This window comes from Lactuca virosa, chromosome 9 (assembly GCF_052849685.1).
Source record: "Lactuca virosa cultivar CGN04683 chromosome 9, Lactuca_virosa_CGN04683_v6, whole genome shotgun sequence".
Taxonomy (NCBI): Eukaryota; Viridiplantae; Streptophyta; class Magnoliopsida; order Asterales; family Asteraceae; genus Lactuca; species Lactuca virosa.
In genome coordinates this window covers 257,816,010-257,829,778 of record NC_136434.1, presented here as the reverse complement: position 1 = coordinate 257,829,778, position 13,769 = coordinate 257,816,010, and positions in this window count along the sequence as shown.

The following is a 13,769-nucleotide window of genomic DNA, read 5'->3' as shown; positions in this document are numbered from 1 at the left end:
CCGCCATCCCAGACAATCAGCATCTGGCTGATGCTCTTAAAGCTCAATTCCAGGAGGTGTGTGCCAAAGTCGATGTTCTTAAACAATGGCTTGAGGATGCTCCAGTTTTGCATTCCTCAAGAGGGGGAAGTGATGAAGACCATCACTCAAACAACGTTTCTCATCATAGGAGCCCCCCATCATAACTGAAAGAATTCCCTAACCGCAACCATCTCCGCATCAGACACCACCGCATCAGACACCACCACATCTGTCTCCACCGTAACAGAAAATCACTCAAGAAACTTATCCTGAGCGACCGGAGACTCCTCCCCACTTCAAGAATCTTGCATCCAACATGTCATCCGAACACTCCAACGACTCTCCCACAACGAAACAGAAGAAAGTAGATTGGAAAGCAGCCAAATTTGTTGAACTCATCTGGAGAGAAAACGGATTCGACATCACCATGGATGAATCCTTAGTCAATTCCTGGATCAATCCCCACCGAAGACTGCTGGATGATGACTACAAGCCCTACCTTACTTATGTTGAACCCCCTTCTGACGGTTACTGGGATGGTCCAATCTCCCCAAATGCTAAATACTTCACTGTATTTGAGCAGTTTAACCGTAGCCTACCTGATCACAAGAGACTGCCCATGGAATTCGAAAGAATCAATCAATTCTATGCCAAACATGCGTCTTCCATAGAGAAAATCTGGTCTAATGATAGACCATCCACAGTCAAGAACTTTAATCCCCGAAAATTTATGAAAGCTGACTTCATTCAGTATACTCTTACAAGAAGGAATCAGGACTATGTCCGCACCCAAGCTGACTTCCCATGTATGAATCCATAAGAAGTCTTCCTGATAGCAAAGGTGTTCCAAAACAAAAGCGAGAAGTATCTAAAGATGAAGATAGCACTTGAAAGAGCAAGCACATTTCTGAGGGAAACCGTCTGTGACTTTGCAAAGATTGATGCAGACATCTACCCTACAATTGCCAAAAAATTCGATCTACCACCACTTAATCCTGCACCGATGCCTACCGAAGGTTATCAAGAGAGATCCCTAGGTGCAACAAACTTCCCAGAACTTGGGCTCATTTTCAAAAGAAAGGTCGATAAAATCAAATACTTCATTCCCATGACTGCCATGAATTGTCTCACAAGGAAGCAACTTGAAATTTGTCGAACCGCAGTTGAAAGATCAAAACACACGACTGCCGAAGTCAAGTTCGAAATTTTTAGAAGGATCACATGGTTGGAAAATATCAGAAAGTTTTGGTGGATTCTAATCAAGTTCCTAAAACTTGATAATTGAAGAGAAGTTAAAGAGGTTACTTAGGGGGAAATTGTTGAATCATAAAAGTGACCCTCTTGAACTTAAGCTACCGCAGCTCTCAAGGATCCGCAGTCAAAGCTTCATCAGTAACCTTATCTAAAGTCATCATCAACCGCAGCCTTTCTTATTTACTAGTCTACTTAGTTTAACTTTATCTACTTTTATTGTAGTACTCTCTATTGTCCAGTATGCCTTGCATGGCTACTCTTAGAGATTTGATCCAATGTAATTCCTGAGTCTCTATATATAGAGCTCAATCTTTCTAATACAACAACTTCGATGCTATCAATTACCTCTCTCACTTCTATCTGATTACACATCTTAAGTCTCTCCCTACTCTCAAAGTTCACTAGAACATAACTGAATATTATTTCTCTTCGGAGCAAGTCATTCGTGACTTAATTACTAAGTTTGATCTCACTTACTAACTTGGTCTGAATGCATTCCATGTTATGAATCAACTTATGTGTATACTTGATATATCATCTGCTGTCATTTATATTTCCTTACTTTTCCGCAACTAACTGTCTAATTATCTAACTCGTTAACTTATTATTATTGCTGAGCTTTTAGATCCTTTGAGATAAACTATTCCGCAACTATACTTGTTCTAACGTTTGTTCAAGTGTGTCTCAAGTTTTTCTCTCAACATTCTACATTTGTTGTGATACTGAGCATGACGTCCTCCGCCCCCGAACGTTTTCGTCGTTTCGGTTTGGGGGTGTGACACTCTTAACCCTAGAACGAAATCCTAGTCGTGGGACTGTGATTTGAAGCTTGAGAGTGGCCTTTATGTGCTCTTGGTTGTGAAGAAAGGATCATTCAAGAAGTGGTGGTGCTTGCAATGCTTTGGATCCAGAATCTATACCTCCTTACTCATTTACTGAAGGTATAAAGTTCTTACCTTGGGACTTATGTTGTTATATCTTGTTTTGCATGGTTTTATGTTTCTTTTGTCCTAAGACTTTAATCTTTGCGAGTATGGAGTATGCTAGGGCTATTGAGTTGTCCTTTCAGAGGTCTTTGAGTGTTGTGGTTCACAAAAATGCTAGCTTGAGCTTCTCCTTTCCCTCATGCAAGTGTTTTGGAGCTTTTGGTGATGATGAAGTTAGGGTTTTTTTAGGTTAAGCTCTCTTTAGCCATGCAAAGGCTTAAATTCAGAAACTTTATGGGTTAAGACGTTCTTTAGGGGCCAGATATGAGTTTGGGATGAATGTCTTAATGATGAAGATGTTGTTATGGAAGTTTTAAGACATGCCTATGTACGCTAAGCATATGCCTGACTACGCCCCGCGTAGCCAGATGCATGCCTGTCTTTCTTGATTTACGCTCTACACCCATCGTAGATTTGAGTATGCCGAGCGTACTGACCAAGGGTTGAATTCTGTTAACTTTTGTTGACTTTGATCACTTGTGTCTTAGATGGATTGTGAGGGGTTTTGCAAGGGCAAAATGGTATTTTACTCTGAGTGTGGACTATACTCTTCTTGGGCTTAATAGTGTGTGTGGGAAATACCTTAATTATTAATTAAGGTTAATTGGTGTATTTAATTAGATGGAGTCTAGTTCCGGCAGTTCGGGTTGAGTTCTATCAGTCATCAGTGCCAAGTGAGTCTCCTCACTTATTCTTACCTTTATGGTACAAATGTTGTGTATATATATATATATATATATATATATATATATATATATGTGTGTGTGTGTGTGTGTGTGTGTGTGACGACCAGTTGGGTCTAAGTGTTATTACTGTGTTTGCGTTGTTTTTATGTGTTGAGACTTTGGCTAGTCTTCAGGGTTGTGGATAATCCACAGGGAATGCTGTTTGCCCACTGAGACTTCGTGTAGTCTCCAGGGTTACTGATAATCAAAATTTGTTTTATGTGTTGTGTTGTGTGTAATATTTTGGGGAACTCATTAAGATTTGTGCTTATAGTTGTTGAATAAATGTGTTTCAGGTACTTCTGAGGTTCGCGGGAAGATTATTGATAACATCTATTTTATACATATATTTATGATGTTTTATTATTATTTTATACTATATTTTCATGTTATTTAGAACTAAAAGATACTTACTATGCTTTGAAATGTTCAACTACAGTTAAAATGGGAGCTGGAATGCAAACGGAGGAGAAAGAAGCTAAAAAGACGCAAAAAGGATGTGTTGGACTGCTTGACCCCTTGTCAGTGTTTTGGACATATCTCACGACTTCTAACTCCGATTGACGACATTCAAAATGTTCTAAAAACTAGACACAATTTCGGACAACTTTCTTGTTTTGAGAAAATGATGATTCCCACTCACCACGACGTGGTGATCCACCCACGACATGGTGAATGAAATATTCGCGACCAATCAGATGACTTGGCGGATACGGGATTTCGACGAGGACCACAACGTGGTGGCGGTCCACCACGACACGGTGACTAGTTATAAGCTATAAATAGAGACGAAAATTTCCCCTCATGATATATTTTTAACCCTAATTTGTTCCCTACGATTATAAACCTCAGAGAAGTTGTTTTGAGGGTCTAGAAGGCGGTCGAAGGGCCATTAAGCTAATATGGAGCAGAGATTAAAGGATTCGAGAGCACATTCATGTCGGGAATCATTCGGTTTGCTTTTCTGATCATGATTAGTATTTCAATTGTGTTCCTACTGTTCTTACTTTCTGAATTCAGGTGCTAAAACCTGTTGCTTTTTGTCTGGAGTAGATAAAACTCGATTTTATGTGTTGATTTCCATGATTTTAGAATTTATTCGTTTGGTTATTATTTGTGTTTGATTAATCATCACCTATCATGTTAAAGTTATGATTTTTATTTCTTATTGTTGAGTTAGGTGTATTTAAGAGGACCAATCTAATTACATTAGCTTGAATCTTAATTAGTTTATGATCATTAAATTTTTAGGACTAGAGATTGGTCAAATCCTAGGGTTAGGTAATGTTAATCTGTGATTTTGGCTATGTCAGAGAGCTTAGATATCCATGCTATGCTTCGATTGATTGTCATGACCATTGATGAGAGATCACTAGATCATATCATTTATCATCCGAATATATTAAATTAATTATGTTCATTAATTGCATGATCATTGTGTTTGTTGTTCAGTAATCATCAGTACTAGGAAATCCGATCAAGATAACTAGTCACATTAGAATTCGGTAACCAACTAATAGATCCATTGCACTATTAACGTAGTTAACCATGATTTTGAGAAGTAATCCAATCTAAACTTGATTACCTAAATTGATTCGTTTCTAATCAGTTTATCTAGTTAGTTTAGTTGATATTTTATAATAAAAACCACTTTTTATCACTTTCATTTATTTAATGTAACCTATAATCAAATATTTTAATATTAATTCACTACCATTCCCTTGAGTTCGACACCCTTGCTTATCAAAACTATATTATACTCGATCAGGTTTACTGTCTGTAAGGTGTGGTTTAGATGTGATAGACTAGGACTTATAAATAAAAAAACTAGTGCATTATAAACAAACACATCAAGTTTTTGGTGCCCTTGCTGGGGAACAGTTTTCAATTAATCTAGTTTGTTTGATTATTCGTTATTGTTTTTAGTTATTTTATTTTATTTGTATTTTCTTGCCGAGGAACGGTTTTGCGTTGATTTAGTTTATTTGATTATTTTTGTTTTTTCACTTTTCATTTTTATTTTTATTTTTCTTTGATATCATGTCACTTTTCGGGAATGTTCTCATTGTTTTGGGTAGGATTCGTGATCATACGCATTGTATGGTTTTACTTTTTGCATGGGTTTCGAGATTGCAAGCGATTAGAGAATTCTTGACTTGTTTAGTCTACTACTTTGGTAATTTGTCCAACTCAATCTTCGAGGCGTGGTATAGCAAGGCGTGTCGTGGTGGTTAAGCAGAAGACCGAACTCTTGCTACTCTTGACTAGTTGGGTCAACTCTTGTTCTAGTTATTAGTTAATGGTGCAAAGAAAACAAAGGAAATAGTCTGACGTCTCCCGAAAGTTTTTTTTTTCACAAACCACTTCTTGCATACAAGGGATTTAATAAACATTTGTAGCTTGATTTCGACGAAGACGAGTGATCGTGATATCCTTTTTAGTTATTTTGGTTTGCTAATTTTTAGTTATTTTAGTGAGTTTTTATTTTTATTTTTATTTGTTTTATTTTGTTTTCCATGTTGATGCTCTTGATGTTTTAGATCTTTGCATAAATTTTGCCCTTCGGATGCCTTCAATAAGTTCAGCCGCTAGGCCCGAATGCTATTTTGTCACAAGAGAAAAAGCCGAGAGAGTTTGAAGTTGATAATCGAGAGCCACGACTTTTAATAAGTGTGGGTGCGTGTCGATTTCGTGAGGGATTATTTTTCTAAGAGTTGCATTTCTAATTTCATCAATATCCTATGGCATGGAAGAGCTGTTCCCATGCCATGGAGTTTTATTTCAACACGAATCAGGAGTATCGTCCCAACTGCCACGACATGGTTGACACTTTCCAATGTCGTGGGGGAGTTTTTCATCGCGAGAAGAGGCTGCCATTCTTGTTACCACGATGTGGTCGACACTTATTACGTAGTGACCAAGCTTTTATTCGCGATGCAGATTTTGCCACTACTACCCCAGGGGAGTCTGTTCCAATTCTTCCTCTTTATTTTTTTGTTCTTTTATTGTTTTAGCATGCAATGGGGACATTGCTTCATTTAAGTGTGGGTTAGGGGTTGCATATAGGAATGCAAGCTTATGAATAAAAATTGAAAAAATGACTAGGATATTAAAAAAAATTATTAGAAAGATTTGAAATAATAATTTAAAATTGAATCTAGTTAAAAAAATGTTATGTTGAGATCTAGGTTGCTAGTGTTGTGTGGGACGATCCGATACGAGTTTCAATGTTTATTTGAGCCAATATTTGTTATAGTGTATTTGTGGCTTCCCTATCCTAGTGAAATCATGGAACAAAAACACAACTTTGAGTAGTTTGGGGGCCGCAATATGTTTAGCATCGTGTACTATAAATGTATCAAGGAGAAATTATGTAGTCATTGCACCTTTAAATAATACCTCTAACCAATAAGGGTTGAGGTTATGTTCCCTCTTAAGCATATATTTTATAGGATTTTTAGTTTTGAGTGAAAAAAGTGAAAAAAAAAAAGAAAAAAAAGAGTTTGAGAGAGTCTACAAAGCTATGAAGATCAACAAATATCATGTAGAAAAGCTCCAAATTATCGAAGACTCAAGAATAAGACGAAAATTTGCCAAGTATTTATTATTGTAATTTTTTATTTCTAGGTTATTTTTCCATATGTATGCTTGGGGGCTTAATAAAAAATACCTTGAGGTTAAGAAATTTTTATGGGGATGGATTCGGAGGGATGCATAAAATGAGCGTTGTTCAAAAGAAGTTGGCAAATGTTTATGAAGATTGTGAGTATTTAGAATTGGGGAAACTCTTACGAAAATCTACACACAAATACATGCATTGCGGTCTTGGAGTAATGGAGAGGATTACAAAGGATTGTCTTGTGCGATGTTGATAGCTAAAGTCTTGATATGATAATAATAAAATCAGTTTTGTTTGGGGGCAAGCAAAAGACTAGTGTGGGTTAGTTTGATAACGTCTATTTTATACATATATTGATGACATTTTCTTATTATTTTATACTATGTTTTTATATTATTTAGACCTAATAGATACTTAATATGCTAGGAGATGTTCAATTACAGTTAAAATGGGAGCTGAAATGCAAAAGGAGGACAAAGGAGCTAAAAATACGTAAAAAGGATGTTGCTGGACACCTTAACTCCTCGTCAATGTTTTAGCCATATCTCATAGCTCGTAAATCCGATTGACGATATTCAAAATGTTCTGAAATCTAGACACAATGTCGGACGACTTTCATGTTTCGAGAAAATGTTGATTCCTAATCACCACGACGTGGTGATCCAACCACGACATGGTGAATGGAATATTCGCGACCAATCAGATGATCTGGCATATACGGGATTTCGACGAGGACCAGGATGTCGTGGCTATCTACCTTAATGTGGTGACCAATTATAAGCTATAAATAGACCTGAAAATTTCCCCTAATGATATATATTATAAACCTATGAGAAGTCGTTTTGAGGGTCTAAAGGCGGCCAGAGAGCCGTTAAGTTAATATGGAGCGAAGATATAAAGGATTTGAGAGCACATTCACATCGAGAATCATTTGGTTTGCTTTTCTGATCACAGTTAGTATTCCAATTGTGTCCCTACTATTTTTACTTTCTGAATTCAGGTGTTAAAACCTGTTGCTTTTGTTTGGAGTAGATAAAACTTGATTTTTTGTGTTGATTTCAATGATTTTGGATTCTATTCGTTTGGTTATTAATTGTGTTTGATTGATCATCACCTATCATGTTAAAGTTATGATTTTTATTGCCTATTGCTGAGTTATGTGTATTTAAGAGGACCAATCTAATTAAATTAACTTGAATCTTAATTAGTTTATGATCATTAAACTGTTAGGACTAGAGATTGATCAAATCCTAGGGTTAGGTAATGTTAAGCTGTGATTTTGGCTGTGTCAGAGAGCTTAGATATTCATGCTATGCTTCGATTGATTGTCATGACCATTGATGAGAGATCACTAGATAATATCATTCATCATCTGAATATATTAAATTAATTATGTGTTCATTAATTGCATGATCATTGTGTTAGTTGTTCATTAATTATCGTACTAGGAAGTCCGATCAAGATAACTAGTCACATTAGAATTCAGTAACCAACTAATAGATCCATTGCATTATTAACGAAGTTAACCATAATTTTGAGAAGTCATCAAATCTAAACTTGATTACCTAAAGTGATTTGTTTCTAATCAGTTTATCTAGTTAGTTTAGTTTTTGATTTAGTTGAGTTGTTATAATAAAAACCCCTTTTTATTGCTTTCATTTATTTAATGTAACCTATAATCAAATATTCTAATATTAATTAACTACCGTTCCCTTAAGTTCGACACACTTGCTTATCAAAACTATACTATACTTGATCAGGTTTACTGCCTGTAAGGTGTGGTTTAGATGCATTATACTAGGACTTATAAATAAAAAAATAGTGCATTATAAAAATACACATCAAGTTTTTGGCGACGTTTCCGGGGAACGGTTTTCTATTAATTTAGTTTGTTTGGTTATTCGTTATTGTTTTTAGTTATTTTATTTTCTTGTCAGGGAACATTTTCAATTGATTTAGTATATTTGATTATTTTTATTTTTGCATTTTTCGTTTTTATTTTTATTTTTATTTTTTCTTTTCTTTGATATCATGTCACTTGTTGGGAGGTTTTTTTTCTTTGTTTTGTGTAGGAATTCGTGATCATACACATTGTTTGGTGTTACTTTTTGCACGAGTTTCGAGATTGCAAACGCTTAGGGAATTCTTGACTTGTTTAGTCTACTACTTTTGTGATTTGTCAAACTCAATCTTCAAGGTGTGGTATAGAAAGGCGTGTCATGGTGTTTAAGCAGAAGACCAAACTCTTGTTACTCTTGACTAATTGGGTCAACTCTTGTTCTACTTATTAGTTAATGGTGCAAAGAAAACAAAGGAAATAATCTGACGGGTCCTGATTTTTTTTTCACAAACCACTTCTTGCATCCAAGGGAATTAATCAATAATTGTAGCTTGATTTTGATGAAGACGAGTGATCGTGATATCCTTTTTAGTTATTTTGGTTTGCTAATTTTTGGTTATTTTAGTGAGTTTTCTTTTTATTTTGTTTTATTTTGTTTTCCATGTTGATTCTCTTGATGTTTTAGATATTTTGAAGAATTTTTTCCGTTCGGATGACTTCAACAAGTGCAGCTGCTAGGTCCGAATGCTATTTTGTTACGAGAGAAAAAACCGAGAGAGTTTGAAGTTGATAATCGAGAACCACGACCTTTAATAAGTGTGGGATGCGCATCGATTTTGTGAGGGATTATTTTTCTAAGAGTGGCGTTTCCAATTTTTCCCATGCGATGGAGTTTTATTTCAACGCGAATCAGGAGTATTGTCCCAGCTGCCACGACATGGTTGACACTTTCCAATGTAGTGGGGGAGTTTTTCATCGCGAGAGGAGGTTGCCATTCTAGATACCACGATGTGGTCGACACTTACCACGTCGTGACCAAGCTTTTATTCGCGATGCAAAGTTTTTCCTCAATCGAGGACACGAAGTGGTCGACATTTCCCAGGTCGTGGTCACTGTACATTAAATTCATTTGCAATCTTTTGCACCACATTTCAGAAGTAATTTTTCTTGGTCTTATTTTCCGACACATTCAGAAGCAACATTCTAGTTTCTAGTCTTCTAGCCATTTTTTGGAGCAACTTTTAGCAGTCTCATTCGATATCACCACTACTACCCCAAGGTTGTCTGTTCCAATTCTTCCTCTTTATTTTTATGTTCTTTTATTGTTTTACCATGCAATGGGGCCATTGCATCATTTAAGTATGGGGTAGGGGTTGAATATAGGAGTGCAAGCTTACTGATAAAAATTGAAAAAATGACTACGATTTTGGAAAAAAAAACTATTAGAAAGATTTGAAATAATAATCTAAAATTAAATCTAGTTAAGAAATTGTTATGTTGAGATCTAGGTTGCTAGTGTTGTGTCGCACGATCCGATGCAAGTTTCAATGTTTATTTGACCCAATATTTGCTATAGTGAATATGTGGCTTCAATATCCTAGTGAAATCATGGAACAAAAACACAACCTTGATTAGTTTGGGGGCCGCAATATGTTTAGCATCGTGTACTATAAATGTATCAAGAGAGCTTATGTAGTCATTGTACCTGTAACTAATACCTCTAACCAATAAGGGTTGAGGTTATGTTCCCTTGCTTAAGCATATATTTTATAGGATTTTTAGTTTTGAGTGAAAAAAGTGAAAAAAAAAAGAAAAAAGAGTGAAAAAAATCGAAAAAAATAGAAAAAAAAAAGAAAAAAAAAGTTTGAGAGAGTCTACGAATGTATGAAGATCAATAAATATCATGTACAAAAGCTCTAAATTATCGAAAACTCGAGAATAAGGCGAAAATTTGCCAAGTATTTATTATTGTAATTTTTTTATTTGTAGGTTTCGATATGTATGCTTGGGGGCTTAATCAAAAATTCATTGAGGTTAAGAAAGTTTTATGGGGATGAATTCGGAGGGATGCATAAAATGAGCGTTGTTCAAAAGAAGTGGGCAAGTGTTTATGAAGATTGTGAGTATTTAGAATTGGGGAAACTCTTAGGAAAATCTACACACAAATATATGCATTGCGGTCTTGGAGTAATAGAGAGGCTTAAAAAGGATTGTCTTGTGCGATGTTGGTAGATAAAGTCTTGATATGATAATAATAAAATCAGTTTTGTTTAGGGGCAAGCAAAAGACTAGTGTGGGGTAGTTTGATAACGTCTATTTTATACATATATTGATGACGTTTTCTTATTATTTTATACTATGTTTTTATATTATTTAGACCTAAAAGATACTTAATATGCTAGGAAATGTTAAATTACAGTTAAAATGGGAGCTGAAATGCAAAAGGAGGATAAAGGAGCTAAAAATACGTAAAAAGGATGTTGCTGGACACCTTAACCCCTCGTCAATGTTTTAGCCATATCTCATAGCTCGTAAATCCGATTGACGATATTCAAAATGTTCTGAAATCTAGACACAATGTTGGACGACTTTCATGTTTCGAGAAAATGTTGATTCCTAATCACCACGACGTGGTGATCCAACCACGACATGGTGAATGGAATATTCGCGACCAATCAGATGACATGGCGGATACGGGATTTCGACGAGGACCCCGACGTGGTGGCGGTCTACCACGATGTGGTGACCAGGTATAAGCTATAAATAGACCTGAAAATTGTAGGATTAGGTATCTAAGCCCATAACGATAATTGGTATGTACTTGACCCGATAGTAGCATGGTCCTTTTGGGTTGCCTTCACCAGAGCAATTTGATAGGATGGATATTTGAGAAAGTGGTTGTTTGTGATTTATTAATATATTATATGAATAATATATTAGTTGAGAAATCATAATATTTAATTAGTATTGATCAAGAATTAATTTGGAGGTAATTTAGTGATCAAAAGAGACTGATTAAATTAACGGGGACTGATTAGGTAAATCAGTAATACTTATAGTTTGGGCTAATAATCCATGTTGATTAGGGATGGGCTAAATCTATGTGTGAGTCCATGAAGATTTAGTCCAAAGGGCCTAATGGATTATTGGATCATTGGAATACTTAAAGGCTTAAGTAAATTAGGGTTTTAGGTATGAAACCCTAGGGGTTCCACACTATAAACTGAACCCCTAAGCTCCCAAAATCGGCCAAGCACTCCATAGGTGAAACCCTAGCTGATTTGGTGCCTCCTTTCCTCACTCTCTTTATCCTCCATATGTTCATGGTGTTTGTGACTCCATTAGAGGTATCACACTTGAGGTACTATGCTCTTGAAAGGCCAAGAATCACTAGCTACACAAAGAGGTATTCATCTAACTAGTTTTTTTTTTTTTTTTTTTATGATTCATATATCAAATTTGTATGCTAGTTAGGCTTCATGCTTTGGAAAAAGAATATTGCATGTATAACTAGAGAAAACTTAGATCCAAAGTGTAACATCCCAATTTTCACGCCCAAAAATTTCATTTTTTTATAAATTATTTTAATTAAAACATTCGGAAGAAAAACATTGTCAAATCATAACATCTCATAAAACTATGTATAATGTCTGAAAATCCAAATCATAAATAGTGATAATGTCAGAGCACAATCCCAAGGAAACTCATAATGAGGAATCTGGGGTGTGTGTATGATGTGCAGCTACCGCGCCGACTCCTTCCGCTTCGATGAAGAGGTACCTGAAACAAAACTGAAAACTGTAAGCACGAAGCTTAGTGAGTTCCCCCATCGTACCACATACCATACTATCACATATCATACATTCTGTCGGGCAATTTTGGGGTGCCCGACCTACCCGATACGACCATTCTGGGGTGCCAACCTACCCGTGTCAAGCCATTCTGGGGTGCTGACCTACCCATGTCAAGCAATTCTGGGGTGCTGACCTACCCATCGGTCCTAACAACCAACCCTCGGGGACTATTCCACCCCTACTGCTACTATCATATATATCACAACATAAACATACTATCAGACATATCTGGGGTGTCCGAACTGCCCTTCGGTCCTAACAACCGAACTTGGGGACTATTCCCCTCCTACTACCACTATTACATATAACATATCATGCCAGCATATAAACATATCATCACATACTGTCAGACATATCTGGGGTGTCTGACCTACCCTTCGGTCCTAACAACCGAACTCTACTACTATCACATATAACATATCATGCCAGCATATAACATATCAGGTAGTAGCAAACCTAGATGATATCACAAAGACAATCATCTAACATACAACTCCTACTGGTGGGCCGGCATTGTGGCCGTAGACCCACCGCTACTAGAAGGTAACTCACCTCAAACGAGTAGCTATTGAATATCTGTGCGGGGAATCTCTGACTGCTACTGCTCCGGAAGTCCTCCGGCTATAATCCCCACAAAACACTTAATCAGAATCCCGATATCTACCCTTAGGGTAAAATGACTATTTTACCCCAGACCAAGTCCAAGTCAAAGTCAAAGTCAAGGTCAAGGTCAAAGTCAACTTCCAGTTGACCCGACTCGCCGAGTTGGGTCGTCAACTCGTCGAGTCCCTACCCCCTCAGATGTCCTCTTCCACGTCCCTACTCGTCGAGTTTAGCAATGACTCGACGAGTTCTCCTTCTAACACAACCTCAGATGAACCTTCATCCGACTCGCCGAGCGGTATGAACACTCGTCGAGTCCGTCTTCATCCTAAGAACACGTCCTGTCCTCGACTCGCCGAGTTGTATGAACAACTCGTCGAGTTCATCTTCAAGGGTTGGGAGATTGCCTTGGACTCGCCGAGTCTGTTCTAGCACTCGTCGAGTCCCATGAACTCCAGGTCTAAAATGAAGTCCAATGCGTTGGGTCACTCTTTCTGTCCTGCTACAACCCTACTAACACCCAACTGAGTCCTTTTGACCCTCAACAGATATGGGACTCAAAGCCTTGGACTCGTCGAGTCCCAAGAACGGACTCGCCGAGTTGGTCACGTCCACACCCTAAATACTCGATTTCAGATGTACAACTCTTGACCAAAAGATAGATCTAGGCTCCTACAATCGTCCTAGCACGTAAAGTTACAAACTTTACGTGCATGCATGGGACTTTGAGTCCAAAAGGTCCTAAAACAAGCTCTTGGGTTGCATGGAGTCTTCCTTGGGTGGAAAAGCACCCACTTTCTGCCTTGTGACCCCTCAAAGGACCTAGATCCGAATCCTTGTCCCCAACCATGCTTGCATTCATGGTTG